This window comes from Coenobita brevimanus, chromosome 73 (genome assembly GCF_032717465.1).
Source record: "Coenobita brevimanus isolate Jiangsu-jjx chromosome 73, ASM3271746v2, whole genome shotgun sequence".
NCBI classification, from domain to species: domain Eukaryota; kingdom Metazoa; phylum Arthropoda; class Malacostraca; order Decapoda; family Coenobitidae; genus Coenobita; species Coenobita brevimanus.
In genome coordinates this window covers 12,795,792-12,813,634 of record NC_137026.1, presented here as the reverse complement: position 1 = coordinate 12,813,634, position 17,843 = coordinate 12,795,792, and positions in this window count along the sequence as shown.

Below are 17,843 nucleotides of genomic sequence, written 5' to 3'. Positions count from 1 at the left end.
TTGATTCTTCTGAATTCTCCACTCTCTGGCTTCGGCTTTCCTGTCATTCTCTGACTAAATATATCTGTGCTGTTTACTTATCCCCTAATTCTACTGACTATCAAAAATTCTTCGACTATCTTACTTCTACGATGGAACACATTCTGTCCATTTCTCCTTTCTCTGAAATCTCCATTCTTGGAGATTTCAATGTTCACCACCACCTTTGGCTCTCCTCTCCTTTCACGGATCCACCTGGTGAACAAGCCTACATCTTTTCTATCCTTAATGACCTAGAGCAGCTTGTACAGCACCCTACCCGTATCCCTGACCGCCTTGGAGAGAGCTCCAACATACTTGACCTCTTCCTCACAACTAATCCTTCTGCTTACTCTGTTAATCTTTTCTCTCCGTTGGGCTCCTCCGATCACAACCTTATTACCTTAACCTGTCCTATCGCTCCAGTACGGCCTGCGGACCCTCCAGGGAAACGTCGTCTCTGGCATTTTGGAGCTGCGGACTGGGAGGCCCTCAGGCAGTACTTCTTTGATTTTCCCTGGAATGATTATTGCTTCCATGGCTGTGAGCCATCTGAGTGTGCCTTGCGCATTACGGAGGTTATTCTCTCGGGCATGGAAGCATACATTCCTTTCTCATATCCTTTGACTAACGCAAGAAAGCCTTGGTTTAATCACGCTTGTTCTAATGCTGTCCGCAACAAGGAGAGGCCTACAAAAGGTACCGGAGCCAACCCACCCCTGAATCACATAATCTTTACGTTTCTGCCCGGAATCGTGCTAAGTCTGTTCTTCGCTCTACTAAAAATAATTTCATCCATACTAAATGCTCTCAACTCTCCAACTCGAATTCTTCTCGCTCCTTCTGGCACCTTGCCAAAAATCTTTCTAACAACTTTACCTCATCATCCTTCCCTCCTCTTTTCTACTCTGATGGTTCTGTAGCTATTTCTTCTACTGATAAAGCAGATCTCTTCGCACAGACTTTCTCCTCCAATTCCACCTTAGACGATTCCGGTGCTGTTCCTCCATCACTTCCCCCCTCTGACTTCCTCATGGCTGACATTAAAATTTCTTCAGTTGATGTATTTTCTGCCATTACTGGCCTCAGTACTAACAAGGCATATGGGCCTGATGGAGTCCCTCCTGTTGTTCTCAAAAACTGTGCTTCTGTGCTTACACCCTGCCTAGGCAAACTATTTCGCCTTTGTCTGTCAACTTGTACCTTTCCTTCTTGCTGGAAGTTTGCTCTCATTCAGCCAGTCCCAAGAAGGAGTGACCACTCCCAACCCTCCAACTATCGTCCAATTGCTTTAACGTCCTGTATTTCAAAAGTTTTGAGTCAATTCTTAATAAAAAAATTTTAAGGCATCTTTCCTATCACAACCTTCTTTCCGATCGTCAGTATGGGTTCCGTCAGGGGACGCTCCACTGGCCGATCTTCTCACCTACCTTTCAGACTCCTGGTCATCCTCCTTTCGGGACTTTGGCGAAAGCTTTGCCATTGCACTTGACATCTCAAAGGCTTTCGATCGAGTCTGGCATAAATCTTTAATTTCCAAACTGCCCTCCTACGGTTTCTATCCTTCTATCTGTGCCTTCATCGCTAGCTTCCTTTCTGGTCGTTCTATAGCCGCTGTCGTAGACGGCCATCGTTCTTCTCCTAGATCTATCAACAGTGGTGTTCCTCAGGGCTCTGTCCTATCACCAACTCTCTTCCTTTTATTCATCAATGATCTTCTAAGCTGTACATCTAACCCTATCCACTCATACGCTGATGACTCCACCCTTCATCTTTCCATTCGGTTCCCGCAACGCCCATCTCAACAGTTACTTCAAGAAACAAGGGATGAGGCTATGGCACACCTAATGTCTGACTTGGCTCATATCTCTGACTGGGGTAAAAATAATATGGTTGTCTTTAATGCATCTAAGACTCAGTTCTTACACCTATCAACCCGACAAAATCTTCCACAGGTATACCCACTAATGTTTAATAATATTCAGATTAATCCTGCATCATCCTTGAACATGCTTGGGGTTTCATTTACTCGGGACTTATCTTGGAAAGATCATATTACATCTCTTGTAAAATCTGCTTCCAAGAGATTGGGTGTGCTAAGCCGACTCCGCTCTTTCTTTACCCCTGCACAATTGTTGACTCTATACAGGGGTTTGATCCGCCCCTGTGTGGAGTACAACTCTCATGTGTGGGGAGGCTCCCCACATACAGCTCTTCTCAATAGGGTGGAGTCAAAGGCTTTTCGTCTCGTGCTTAACTCTCCTCCTATTACTGACTCCCTTCAACCTCTGTCTCTTCGCCGCACTGTTGCATCTTTATCTCTTTTCTATCGCTACTTTAATGGTCACTGCTCCTCTGAACTGTCTGCTTGCATTCCTCCACCTCTACGACGGGCGCGTAGCACCCGTCTGGCAGCAAACTCTCATCCCTTTTCTGTCCAACTCTCTAATGCAAGAGTTAACCGTTACTCCCAGTCTTTCATTTATGCAACAGGTCAGCTCTGGAACTGTCTCCCTCTGTCTGTATTTCCTCCTGTCTATGATCTCCAGTCTTTCAAACGTAGTGTGTCCAGGCATCTCAAAATGATCGGATCTTGAATTTGGCTCTCTATTGTATTTTGTTTTTCTCTTGGAGGGAACTGTTACTGCGGGCTCATGGCCTTTGGTTCCTTCTTCCTCGCATAAAAAAAAAAAAAAAAAAAAAAAAAAAAAAAAAAAACAATGCAACTCAATCAGAAACGGGGTAGTTGAGGTTCTCAGGGGGAGACCAAAGATAAGTCGTGCTGCCCTGTTCAACACAGAGTGAACTTTTGTTAGTATATTATTTGGAAGACCAACCCACAGTGAATTACAACAATCAACACGAGACAAGACCACTGCATGGACCAATGTTAAGAGGCACCGTCTATTCAGGAATTTTCTCACAGAGTACAGATTTCCGATATGCAAGTTACATCCTCTTACAACCTGATTAATATGTTCTTTGTAATATAACTTAGAATTAAAATAAACATCCAGATTTCGAACAGAACTGACTGGGTGAAGGTGTGACACGCCAATGTTTAAAGCCAGGGCATTGTCAGTGTCATCACCCCTTCTGTTTCCTCTGATGATGATGATCTCAGTTTTACCTTCATTCAGCTTCAGTTTCCTCTTAGCCATCCAAATCTTAATATCAGACATTAGAGATTCAAACTTTGTCTTAGTATCGTTGATATTTGACATCTTAACATAGAGCTGGGTGTCATCAGCATAAAAATGATAGGACACATCATGAGCATTAAGTAGAGACGATAAACTACTTGTGTAGATAGTAAATAGAATTGAACCCAAAACTGATCCTTGAGGGACTCCAAATAGAAGGGGAGCAGAATCAGAGCTAGCGTAATCAACAACCACTCTCTGAGATCTGTCCGACAGATATGACTTAAGGAGCAAAAGGGTACTATCACGAATGCCATAAAAATACAGATCATCCAACAATAGTTTATGATCTACTGTATCAAAAGCTGCAGACAGATCCAACAGAACTAGGAGAGAGGACATCCCACTACAAGTGTTTGCCACCAAGTCACTCTGAATCCTTGTCAGTACAGTTTCAGTTGAATGGTATTTTCTCTACGCTGACTGAACAACAGGAACAACTCTCTTGTGTTCCAGTAGTGGTACGAGTTGATCGAGTGTGGCCCGCTCAATAATCTTGGATAAAAAAGACAGGTTAGAGACGGGACGATAATTTGTCATGCTCTCGACATCAAGGCCAGGTTTCTTAATTAGGGGCCTAAGCAAAGCACGTTTCTCAGACTACACAAAAATACTTTCTAAGAAGCATCCATTTATTATGTTGCAGATAAAGTCTGCAGCGTGCTCATACACATCAGGTAGTTGTGACATGTTACATGGATCGAGTGAGCAAAATGTTTTATTAAGTTCTCTGATATAATATTTAACTTTGTCTACATCCACCGGATGAAATGTTGAAATCAAATGATTCCCAGTGCACCGTGGCTGGAAGTCGACTGAGTACGCTTCACTAGGAGAACTGCTGTCTAAATCACTTCTTATGCGAGATATCTTACTTGTAAAAAATGAAGCAAAATCAGAAGCCAATTGGGTATCAGATGCAGAAGTTGGTTTAACAATTACATTCCTCCGACCAACCAAATTGTTCACAACTGCAGCAGTTTTATTTTATCACCACCACATGAATCAACTTTATTTTGATAATACCTGGCCTTTTGGGCTTTTACAGTGTGAACGACTGCTCTTCTCGCAAAAACATAACGTAAACGAGTTACTTCGGTCCGCTGCAAGCGCCACTCACGTTCTGCCCTTCTACGTTGTCTATGCAAAGAATTAATGGATGGACCATACCGCGGAGAATCATCACGTACAGTGATTGTTTTTACTACCTGAGGACAATCTATCTATCTATTGCTAGACGCCACAATCCCGTAAGGGGTGGCCATTTAACTTTGAGTTATTTGTTTTATGAGGATGGGCACTAATCCTCCACCAACCCACTTGTTGACACATAGGGAGCACGTATGGTTTGGTTATATGGTTACCACCCAGCGTAGTAAATGGTTTCTTGGCTTACAGGAAACCATTTGGCTTGTCACTCAATGTAACGCCACCTGTAAAGGAAAGAAAAGCAATAAGAAGTGACAGGAAAGATGGTAGAAATATGAAGAGAGGAGGGCAGACACGGAAAAAGAATGATAAAGGTTAAGGAAGAAGTAGGCAGCTCTACATCAAGTGAGTGGATGATGGTCGCCACCACCTACCACAATCCTGAGGACAATAATGGTCAAAAATTGACTTAAGCTCGTTGTTGTAAATATCAAGCAACTCATCAGAAGAAAGACTGGAAGAATCAATGGAGTTTAAACATTGATCAATTTCAAGACACATCAACTGGTGGTCAACATTTCTGTAATTTCTGAACCTGATGACCTTTTTATATGAAGGGGATTTCAGGACATCAACACTAAGAGTGATCAGAGCATGATCAGAGATGAGGGGGTCAAATGAGTCAACCTCCACATCTGATATGCGCCTGCAACCAACAGGGGACAAGATCAAGTCAAGGACATGTCCTGAGACATGAGTTGGATTACTCACATGATTGAAAAAATTGTTCTGGGTGATCAACTCAAGGAATTCTGAAGAAAAAGGTTTTGACTTTGGACTGTCAACCCAACAAACAAGAAGTCCTCCAGGTTTAAGAGAAAATCCTTCAAGAAACTGCCCAAACTCCTCCATAAAACCTTGATCTCTGCCCGGATGACCCGGTCGATAGACAATTGCAATTCTAATCGTATTCTGATGGAAATTTATCAATACTTCCATAAATTCAAATGAAGATGGGGTCAGGTCTGAGTCAATGAGAGAAACATTTGCAAGTGCTGCCGAGTAGATGAGTGCTACGCCTCCCAGATAGTCAGCAGCAGGCCTGGGAATACTAATTATAGAATGTGTCTTAGGCAAAGCGTTACGAATAATATCAATATCACACTCATACAACCAGGTTTCAGTTAAGCACAAAATGTCAAGCTTGTGCTGAATTACAATTTCATTAATATAGTCTATCTTATTACGGATAGAACGAATATTTAAAAGACCCATCCTTAACTGGTTCAAGAGGGACGTAGTCAGTTTTTTGAATGGTCAAAATTGGTGTTTTCAATCAATCTATTCCTATGAGAAATCATAATTGGACAGTCTCTACTTGATGCAAAATGGGCATCCGACTGTGAATCTGAATTAGCATCTTGATGTCTTAAAGAAGAGCAGTTGATGCATTTGGGAGAATTTCTGTTACTACAATCCTTAGATTTATGGGATCCAGCACAAAAGACACATTTAGGGTCATCATTTTTCCTAGAACATCTCTCAAATGTATGACCAAAGCCTTGACAGTGATGACACTGTGTAACCCAGAATCTATCGAATGTGCGGCATCTTGTAAGATCCACATAGATGTAATTGCCCTGTTCAACAGTGGAGGATCTCACCTCTGGCGACATCTTCAAGACAGCAGTTTTGGTGTCATTCCTTGTTCTTGCGAAGAGAAGGTTGACGAAACAACCTCGATCAACGAGCATCTTAATTTTACTGTTTTTTCTCAGAATGTTTAGGATGATGTCATAGTCACCCAAGGAAGGGGAAAGGCCTGTCACAGTTACTTTAGGCAACATTTTCTTTGGCTCTGATATGCAAAAAGTGCCCTCAGAGCCAAAATGATCACTCAGCACCCCAGTTGCCTCACCTTTGGCCTCAGCTGATGGAAACTTCATTACCAACCCACCAGCCTTGGTCTTAAGACAGCTATCAACCGGTACCGAGTTAAGTACACCTCTGATGTCTTCTGATCCCATCTGATTTGTCAGGGCATCAGCACCACTCTTTGTTTTCACAATCAGTACATGCTGACTATGAATGGCTTTTTTCTAGCCATGAGTACTGATCTCAATCACGCCCCCAGGCAGATCCTTCCCTTCCCCCACGAGAGACCCGCGAACAGCATCCGCAAATGACTTGGCCTGATTTTGCATGACTGCTATGGGCGATGAGACCTTGGTCTCTAGTGCCTCCAGTCTATTTGAAACGTCTCTAATTGGCTGAAAGATTGGCCCAATAACTTTATCTTCAAACTCCTTCTTGGTGCTACTTCCTCCACCAGCCAAGACCTCATCCGCTGGTGCAACACATTGGCTACACAGCCAGCGAAAGCCCAGCTGGTGGCTCTTCTTCATAAGTGGATAGTCGCCTGCGTCCAAATTTTCACAAGCTATATGAACCCACTCACTGCAGTAGGTGCACATCAGTGCTTGTGCACTTTTTGCTACAGACCTACTGCAGTGAGGGCACTGGTGTTGTTTGCTCATGATAAAGGAGAACAAAAAACAAAACAAAATGACAACAAGAGCAAAAAGTATATACAATACTACCAGGGATAAACCCGGGAAGCGCCGCCCCCATTTGTGTCACCCAAATTTAGGAGAAAAAAAGAAAACCGAAAAAAACACAAAGAATAGAAATGGAAAAAATACAGGGTGTCTGCAAGGTCACCACAAGCAGGTGGGGTACGACTTGACTACCCTTCTAAGAAAGGTAACCCAAACTGAGGTGCCGCAAAAGTGCTGAGATGATATTGACAACTTTTCCCAATTCGAGCTTTATGGCAGCAGCAAATACGTCACTTAGGCAAGACCTCATTGGTTACGTTACTGCCACCTCCAACCTATACCTAACCTATTTGTACAGTACCTATGCTTAATTTAGCAGTGTTTTCTGGTCATTCAGGTATATTTAGACGTCAAAACACACATAGGTATATCAAAAGTAATAGTAAACACCAAGAAAACCACGCAGAAAAACCACTGACAATCAAAAAACACCCTACCTATACACTACTGTATGTACAGTACCGGTACCCCTCCTTATTTTGGCACTGTTTTCCAGTCATTCTGGCATATTTTGACATCAAAACATACACAGGATTATCCAAAATAATTTTCAACATCAAGAATCTATTTATCTATCTATCTATAACCCAAAGCCCTAATCCCGCAAAGGGTGGCCGCAGACAAAACGCCTCCAAGTCGCTCTGTCACCCACCATTTGACTACCCTCCCCCCAACTCACCCCCCCTTCCTCATATACCTCTCAACTCCATCCCTCCACCTCATCCTCGGTCTACCCCTCCCTCTCCCTCCCTCCACCTCACCTACATACACCCTCTTAGTCAGTCTTTCATTCTCCATTCTCTCCACATGTCCGAACCACCTCAGTGTATTTCTCCTAATCTTCTCAACCACATCCACATCCACCCCACAACGTTCCTTCATTTCTTCATTCATCAACCTGTCCCTCCATGTCACTCCACATGCTCCTCTCAAATAAATCATTTCCACTGCTCTCACTCTTGACTTGTTCCCCTCTTGCAGGGACCACACCTCGCTTCCATACGTCAGGGTAGGGATCACAATACTATCATCCAGTGACTTCTTAACTTCCATACTCACCTCCCTATTCCTCATCACTGCTTTCAGTGAACCAACAACCTTCCTTCCCTGCTGTACCCTTTCACGCACTTCATCCCCCAAAGTTCCATCCTTACTCATCACACTACCCAAATACTTAAATGCACTCACATTCTCCATGTCCTCACCATCCAACCTTACTGTACATTCTGTGACTTCATTCCTCTCAAACACCATAACTTTACTTTTGTTTACATTACAGCTTCCTCCTCCTACACACTGTCCCAAATTCGTTCACCAAACCTTGCAACTCCCATACATCTTCACTCAACAATACTGTAACATCAGCAAACAGCAACACCAGAATCTTCCAAATCTCACCCTCATTCATCAGAGCCACCCCAACATCCACTGCCCTACCTTGCACCTCCTTTACAACCCCATCCATGTATATAATAAACAGCCATGGAGATATCACACAACCCTGTTTCAGTCCCAGACTGAGATCAAAGAACTCACTCAGCTCACCATCCACTTGCACTGTAGCCCTAGCTCCTTCATACATACTCTTCACAGCACTCAACAATTTCCCCTCCACTCCATATATTCTTAATACCTTCCACATACCTTGCCTATCTATTCTGTCATAAGCTTTCTCCGAGTCCATGAAGGCAGCATACACTTTCTTTACCTTCTCTAGATACTTCTCCACTAAACATCTTAGAACAAATATCTGATCTACATCCTTTTCCCTTCCTAAATCCCCCTTATTCTTCTCCAACTGGCTCCTCTGTCATATGCCTAACCCTATCATTGAGTATTCTACCATATATTTAACCAGTCACACTAAGAAGGCAAATACCCGCATGGTTACCACATACTTCTCTCTCCCCCTTTCCTTTGTAGAAGGGAACAATTATACCTGATTTCCAGTCCTCTGGAACCCTTCCCTCTTCCCAAGTCAATCTACACAACTTCCATATCCACTCCACAACAATCTCACCCCCATACCTCAGTATTTCACCACACTCCAGGTCACACTCCATCAATTCCTGGGGCCTTTCCCAACTTGATCTTCATTGCTTCCACTACTTCTGCCTTACTGATCTCTGCCTCCCTCCTCTCATCTCTTCTTCTCCCAGCCATTCTCCAACCACTTATACTCGCACTGCTCTCACTCTCTACATTCAACAAATCCTCAAAGTGCTCCTTCCATCTCCTCAATTTCTCTATCTTCTCCACCAACAATCTATTATTCCTATCTTTCACTCCTCTACTATTTTCCCTTTCACACTGCCTTACTTTCTTTACCTCTTTCCAAAACAATTTCTTACTCTCCCTCCATTTTGCACTCAGATTCCTCCCAAACTCTTCATCCACTTTCTTCTTACTGTCCTTCACCAGTCTCTTCACCTCCCTTCTCCTGCTCACATGTACCTCTCTCTTCTCTCTCTCTCATCTCCCCTACCTCTACTCGATAACCTTTCACTATATGCCTTCTTTTTTTGTTTTACAGCTCATTTCACCTCATCATTCCACCATGCTGTCCCTTGCACACCCTTGCATCTCCTCCTCACTCCACAAACCACCTCACATGCTGCACCTATCTCTTCCGTGAATATCTTACATACGTCTTCCACCCCTTCCATCCGCTCTAGCTCATACCTTCCCAATCTTTCTTCCACTATGCTCTTATACTCTGCCATTCTCTCACTATCTTGCAAATTCTCCACTCTTTTCACAGGAGCTGTTTCCTCCTGTCTTCCCCTTTGTCTCCTCAGCAATTTTCTTTGCAGCTTTACCTTGGCCATCACTAAGTGATGGTCCAAGACTCCATTCCCCCACCCTCTCCAAACTCTTGCATCCAACACTTGTCTTCTCATTCACTCATCCACACACACATAGTCTATCATTGCCTTTCGTTCAACAAGTTCACCATCCATCCTTCTCATTACTCTCCATGTATACCGGTGGATCATCTTATGCCGAAAGTAGGTGTTGGCTACTGCCAACACCCTACCAGCACAGATGTCCACCAATGCACTACCATTCCTATCTACTTTAGCTGGCACACCCCACTGATCAACCACTCCAACCACTCGAACATTCCCAACTTTGCCATTCATGTATCCAATCAAAAGCACATCAAGAGAAAAAAAAAAACACCCAACGGTACCTAAACACTACTGTATGTCCAGTATCCCTCCTTATTTTGGCACTGTTTTCCAGTCACTCTGGCATCTTTTGACATCAAAACATACACAAGGAATGTCCAAAATACTTTTAAACACCAAGAAAACCATAAAAAAAAAAAAAAAACTAAAAAACACCACTGTATGTACAGTACCCCTCCTGTATTTGGCACCGTTTTCAGGTCATTCTGCCATATTGTGACCTGAAAACGCACATAAGAATATCTTAAATAAATTTTAGCACCAAGGAAACTATGACAGAAACCTAAAGTTACCTGCCGAAAAACATTCAGTTGGAGTACTTTACCACCCTGTGCACCGCCGCAAGGCTTTGTAACCCGCCACCTCCCGCAGGTAGTCCCGTGTGGTCTAGTGGCAAACACTAGCGCCTAACAAAGGTCTAGACCCTCCTCCTCGTCATCCTCAAACTGCTGGAGCTGGGTGATGAGTGGTGACATGCAGTGCGGTGACAGTGGCCTACCCACCTCAGGAGACTCCGAAGACAGCCGCAAACTTATGTCCAACAGAGACTCAATGGCTGTTGACGTGCTCGATTGCAGGTCGGAAGGTGAAGGTGGGAAACGAGCTGGTGGTGGTTAGAATGGGCTGGCACTTGTGGGGGTAGCAGGCTTGAAGAATGATTTGATCCTGGTCTGACAACAGGACTGACAATTCTGCCGGAGGATGACAGCATCCCAGACTCCCCACAGCTCCATCGCCAGACGAAGCAGCACCAACTCCCTATAACAGTGTGGGTGCTTGGCATACTCCAGCACCCCCTCCAGGTAACCACAGAGGACACTGCGATGAGAGATTGAAGGAGTTGCAGAGGGTTGTGAGTCAGGGTCCTCATCCTCTTCCTCGTCAGTCCCACTGTCCTCTTCCATGCCCACAGAGGCAGCAGCGGCGATCTCCTCATCAGACATGGTCTGGTAACCAGGATCACCACTGTCGACGTCCTGCCACTCCTGCTCATCATCGATGTCCACCTGCTCTCCTGCTGTTCTAAGGCGACTGTGGAAATCATCATCTACATCAAACCCCTCGAAGTCGTGCCTGACTTCGATTCCCTGGAGGAGACAAGACCAACCACTTTCGAAGGTTCTGACAGAGTCTTCCTTCCACGCATTCACCAGTTGAACACTGCAGACTTCAGGCTGTAACGCAGAAGATTCTGCAGGGTCTGCTCCCCACGTGTCCTCAACCGCATCCTCATCCTCCAGTACTACCATTATCTAATTCAGGAAGTCTCTTTGCAGCCACGATAACACCCTAGTCTACTGGTTGAATCAGAGCAGCCATATTAGGTGGCAGAAACATGCACCTAATTCACCCGTCAAAAGCAACCAAATCCATCTCAGACGGATGCACTGTCCAGGAGCAGGAGTACTTTCATCTGGTCGCGAGAGATTCCAAGGACCTATGTTTGATAACGGATAACCTCCTTGACGAAATGTCTGTGGAACCAATCTCTGAAGATCTTAGCGGTAAACCAGGCCTTCACAGAATGGTATCACACAACAGGCAGGCTATCCATCAACCCAAGGAGACAACATGGTTGTTTTGCACACCCAACAACCACAGATTTGAGTTGGGGCGTCCCATTAGCATTGGCACAGCACAAAACAGAGACAACTTCTAACCAGGCACAGTCTTCTCCCTTCCCTCGCCCAGGGTGTTGGTGGGCAAGGAGCAGTAGAACAGACCAGTTTCATCAGTGTTACAGACTTGACCAAGGGCAAGGCCCTCATCCTTGATCAGGCACTGTACTTTCTGGCAAAATGGGTCTACTTCCTCCACTGCCTCGCCATGTGCCTTGCGGTCAGTAAATCCACGGCGAAGTTTGAAATACAAGCGCCATCCCTTGAATGCCTTGAAGTCTTGCTTGAAACAAAAGAGCCATCCCTTGGATGCCTTGAAGTCTTGCTTGAAACAAAAGAGCCATCCTTTGGATGCCTTGAAGTCTTGCTTGAAACAAAAGAGCCATCCTTTGGATGCCCTGAAGTCTTGCATGTTGTGCAGGCATGCAAACTTCTCAGCAGCAGCCTTCACCTCAGTCCCATGCACTAATACCCCAGCACCACATTGCTGACGAATGCACATCAATGTCAACTAGTCATTAATGGCATGCCGGGCCTAGGCCATTAGCTTCCTGTTGCCGCGACGTTTGCTTTTGGCAAAGTCCTGTCCATGCTGCATAAGCTTGTCGTGTGACTTCTTGATAGTGAACAACGTTGAATGGGCTTGATCATATTCGCGAAGAATGCGTCCCGTGTTCCAGCCTCCATCAACTTTGCCCAATATCTCACGTTTCTTCTCCAGACTCAGAGCTTTTCTCTTCCGTTTCTCAGGCTGTGGTGGGACCATCACCACACACATGAGAATACAGCAAAGCAGGGCCACAACCTGAAGAAGATAAGGAACCACCACAAACGCAACCACAATCACAGCCATCGTTGCAAGTGCTACCACTCATGAGGGGCAGAAAGACGGGAACTGAGGTGTGGGCTTCTGTTCGTTGGCAAGCAGTACAGCGCTGCCATATCGCATAGATGAAGCAACACGGGCAAACTAACATCTGCATATAAGGTTCACTTCTGTTTGCCCAGGCAAGGGTTTGTACCTGACGGCAACATCGGATGACCAGTACATCACCATCTCAGGCAGTGTATGACTAATGCAGCCTGCCAGGCGACTCTGACCATTTGGTAGGGAAGAGGATAGGTGCGCGTCATAAGGGGTTTCGAACTAATCCTGGAGGCTGGGGGACTCCCGCCATTCGGTGTAGAGGCGGACGTATGGTTCTGCCATACATGTACTGGTGGCTTGTGGTCTGTACTACACGTGCGGTGGCCACCAGTACCCCTCAGCCAGGAACAATACTAACCTCCTCTGTTAAAATATAACCATAGAATTTTTTGAAGATATGATCAACGTGTTTCCTGGGCAAAATTGCATAGGTTATCTTCACCTAACCTTACCAAACCTAACCTATCCCAATAGGGCTGCTTGGGTAAGGTGGCGGACTGTGGTACAGTACACCCTCATTATCGACGGGGGTTAGGTACCTAAGATACCCGTCGATGCCTAAAACCGTTGATACCGATTTTCGTCTGGTCAGGTACTCTCTTGTTTATATATTTTAGTATCCCTTCAATCACTCGTATGTAATATGCAGTTTAGTTTTAGTGTTTCTTAGAAATAAATTAGTTAGGCAACTGAAAAACTGAATATCATAATAAAACTACTGTACTTATATTAAGTAAAGAATTATGGAAAAAATAGCATAATCTCTGATGTTGATGCATAGTGGTCGTACACTGGACCTCAACTTGTAATGGCTGCTGTATCATCACCTCTCTCTCCACTTACACCTCACTCCATCTAAAAATAAAAGGCGAAACCAGCAGTTGTAGCCATCCATACGTTTACATAACCGAGTGTAAAAAAAAAAAATTGAAAGCAGCAGTGGTGGTCATTCATACGTTCTAATAACTGAGAGTGTGAGGCAAGTGTTACGTTAGATCAGCTGTTCGCACCGATCTTCACAACACACGCCGGTGCTGCTAGCTCATACCAGAGAGACCACGCTCTCCTATTTACTTTCATTCTCAAGAGCTTCCTTTCATTCTTGATATTCCATTTCTCCCAGACCTAAATTTTCACGACTGTATGGCAGTTTATGCTATCAAAGATGAATCTTAGCCTAGCTTTCGCTAGGATCTTCTTTTAGGAAAATTCAACTCTCCTTATGTTCGTATATTTCATATTTAATCTCTGCTTAACTTTTGCAAGAAATATCCTTTATTGACAAAAAATCCAACTCGTCTTTAACATTATAACAAATGATACAGGAGCATGGGTTTTATCATATGTCCTGCTGCATTACCACACAACAGCACAGACACACGATCTTTTGCTGCTTTAAAGCCTGGCGCACTTTTCTCCTCCTTTGAAATGTACGTTCTTTTAGGCATTTTCTTCAACCACAGGCCTGTTTTGTCCGCATTAAACACTTATTCAGGCCTGTACCCTTTCTCCCTTATAAGTTCAGCAAATTCACCTGGGTACGATTCTCCTGCTATCTGATCTGCTGAAGCTGCTTCACCAGTCATCCTAATGTTATGTAGGCCATACCTTTTCTTAAAATTCTCGAACCAGCCCTTGCTGGCTGCAAATTTCTTTTGCCTAGATGCACCAACATTACTAGGCCTATCACCATCGTCATTACTCTCATTACCATCATCACTATTTTATCACCTGCCTCACTTTCATCACCATTATCTTCACCAACACCACTGCTTTCACCAGCAAACCGAGCATAGAGTCGTTTTGCTTTGTTTCTGATGAACTGGGAGTCTAGCGGCACGTGTCGACAGTTTAAGTCCTCAATCCAAATATTCAGTGCCTTTTCCACCTTCACCAAGGCATCATCTCTCACATGCATCGTTACTTTAGCCGATCCTGGTGTGCACGAAGCCAGAGCATCTTTAATGTCTTTTTTTCTCCGTTTTATGCCACGAACACTGGACTCATTCATGCCATACTCGCGACCAACCGCTGCATAGCTCATTCCACTTCTAAGTTTTTGTAATATTTCGTTCTTTACTTCCAAGGTAAGTACTTTCCTTGCTCTCTTAGCTGTCTTATTTCCAGTTAGAGTGTTACAAGGGCACTTCGGAGCCATGATGATTGCGAAAGCACGATAGATGTGGCCGAACACGATATGAGAACAACAGACAAACGTGTACTGATGCTGTTGTTTGTTGGGTCGGCGGGAACATGCTGCGAGCAGCCAGAGACACCTGGCGGGATGGCGCGCAAACTTGCTAGGAGGTGCCAATACAATTCTTTATTTTTTTATTTTTTTAATAATAATAATTTAACTCCCAGGAGAAGAAAAAACCGTCGATAATCAAATCCGTCAATAAAAAAAACGTCGATAATGAGGGTGTACTGTATTGAAACCAGTACCCATAATGAATGGAAGTGTATTGTACAGTATTGTATTGTACATACACATATACAGTACTGTACTGTGTACAGTACCATACTATCATATGCTATGGTACAGAAAGTGCTGTACTAATATTGTAATCATATCGTGGAAAGGAATCTCTCTCTCTCTCTCTTTATGTGTGTGTCTCCCGGTGCCTGCGTGAATTTCAACCTTCGGGAGAGAGGCAGACGGGCACTGTCACCGAACATGTAATGGAGGCTTGTGGTCTGTGTTACACACACAGTGGCCACCAGTACCCCTCAGCCAAGAACTACGTTCGCCTCGTCCTTTCAAAAATAACCACAGGATTTTCTTGAAGACATATGTCATGAAATAATTCGCGACATTGTGTTAGTTATATAGGGAACGTCCGAAGAATTTTTAAATGCTTAAACTTTCGCTCAGTCCATTAACTGCCTCGCTTTTACACTCAGATCGTAATGAGTTTTCATAACCCTTGACACTGTTTTCATATACTGTCTTTCTGTACAGACACTGCGTTTCACTGAGCAAAACTTGTTGTGTAATTGTCGTTCCCATGCATTCCTTCTCCAACCGTTAAGTTGTGCCATCCTTATCCCTTGTGCTTTGTGCCCCAGCTTGCTTACTTCAATCATTGTCATTTCTGTACGTCTGAGCCGGCAAATATCCTCCTCCTTCACTGCCCAGGTCTCACTACCATACAGCATTACACTCCTAACACATGCTGCATACAAAGACCCCTTAGCACGTAGGGAGAGTCCTCTCAATATCAGGAGAGGCAACAGTTCCCTGAACTTCTTCCAACCACTTCTCACCCTAGCCACAGAGCTAGCTCCAGCCCCACCTCCAGCACACAACATGTCTCCCAAATAACAAAACTCTTCCACACACTCAAGAGATTCACCAGCAAGGTCAATTCTTTCATGTCTGACAATCTCCACCTGCTCTCCCTCACACGCCATACACATAAAATCAGCATTATCTCGCAGTCTACCTCTGATACCACTACATCTCTTATGCACCCATTTATCGCACACACCGCACAAGATAGAATTACTTCCCACACCCTCGTGGCAAACTGCACAGGGCCACTCTCCCTCGCCTTTGACAGTACCGCCACCAACCCTATAGTAGGACTCGCCTACGTTTGCGGCTGTGGTGTAGCCTGCACCTGTGTACAGTGTTGCCACGTTTTCTATACCGTTATCTCTCTCTCTCTCTCTCCTGGCGGGAAATGTGAGCCACCCTGAGTACTTTTGATTCTTTTATAAGTTATTTATAATTGTGCTTTCATTTGTTAATTTGGTTTTGTTATATTTAGTGATGCCGACAATGCATTCAATGCATGCCCCTCTCCTGCCTCTCTCTCTCTCTCTCTCTCTCGCCGACTGGGTGTGGAAGTGTTGCCACTCGCGAGTGAATAATTTTTTTTTTTTTTACTTCGGTATTGGCATATGCCTACTATTTTGTCCTACATATTAGCTTATGATTATAAATGTGATTATTCCTCGTCCTTAAAATTATGGTAAAAGCCGGTAAATGTGAGCATTTTTCCCTAGCAACACCTGTACAAGCTATGGTTGGGTATACGAAGGTACTTTACCGTAGGCCAGACTGGTAAGTGTTGCCACTCAGAAGAATTACATGAATTATTTCTTTTACTTTGGATATTGGCATATTTCTTCTTTTTTCAGGCTCATTATCTTATATCCATAACTGTGATATTATTACCCACCCTAAAACTACGCTAAAAACCATTAAAAGTGACTACAATTTCTTTTAGCAACACTGTACAATATGTATGCCATGTTTCTTTGTTACTGTATAAATATTTTATGCATAATAAGATTACTGTTGATTCATCCATCAAAATACACAAGTGTAAGTTTTATTCATCTGAATTTATCGAATTTGTGATGCCTTGTACATAAATAGCTTCCGTTTCACATCGCAAGTTGGGGAAACATGGCACATTGTCCACAGGTGCTGGCCACACCACAGCCGCAAACGTGCGCGAGTCCTACTATAGATATCATCACTTTTGTTTTATCTGCATTTACCTTTAAGCCCTTGTGCCCCATACCATCTCTCCACTTCCTAAACCTTTCCTCTGCCTCCCTTTCATTCTCTGCAATCAACACCAAATTATAAGCATACCAGTACAACAACTCCCACGGGAGTCCATTTCTAAATTCACGTGAAAGGGCTTCAAGTACCATGATTAACAACATGGGACTCAAAACCGACCCCTGATGCACACCAACATTCAGGGAAAACTCATCACTCAAATCTCCAGTCACTCTTACCTGGGTGTGAGCACCCACATATACAGTATATAGCCATAACCACCCTAACCAGCCACTCCTCCTAGCCAAGCTTTCTCATTACCCACTTCACCACCTCTCTAGGTACTATGTCAACAGCCTTTTCCAAATCAGCAAACACAAAATAAAGATTCCTTCTCCTACCAATATATTTTTCCTGAAGCTGTCGAACAATGAATATGGCATCAGTGGTCCCCCTACCTGGCAAGTGTGTTCAAAGGTAACAAGTGCATTGCTGTGCTATTAGGTGGGTGAATTAACACACGATTGTGCAAGTCTGTGGAAGTCACCAAGTACATATTTATCCTAACTTAGTACAACCATACCTAATCCAAACTTAT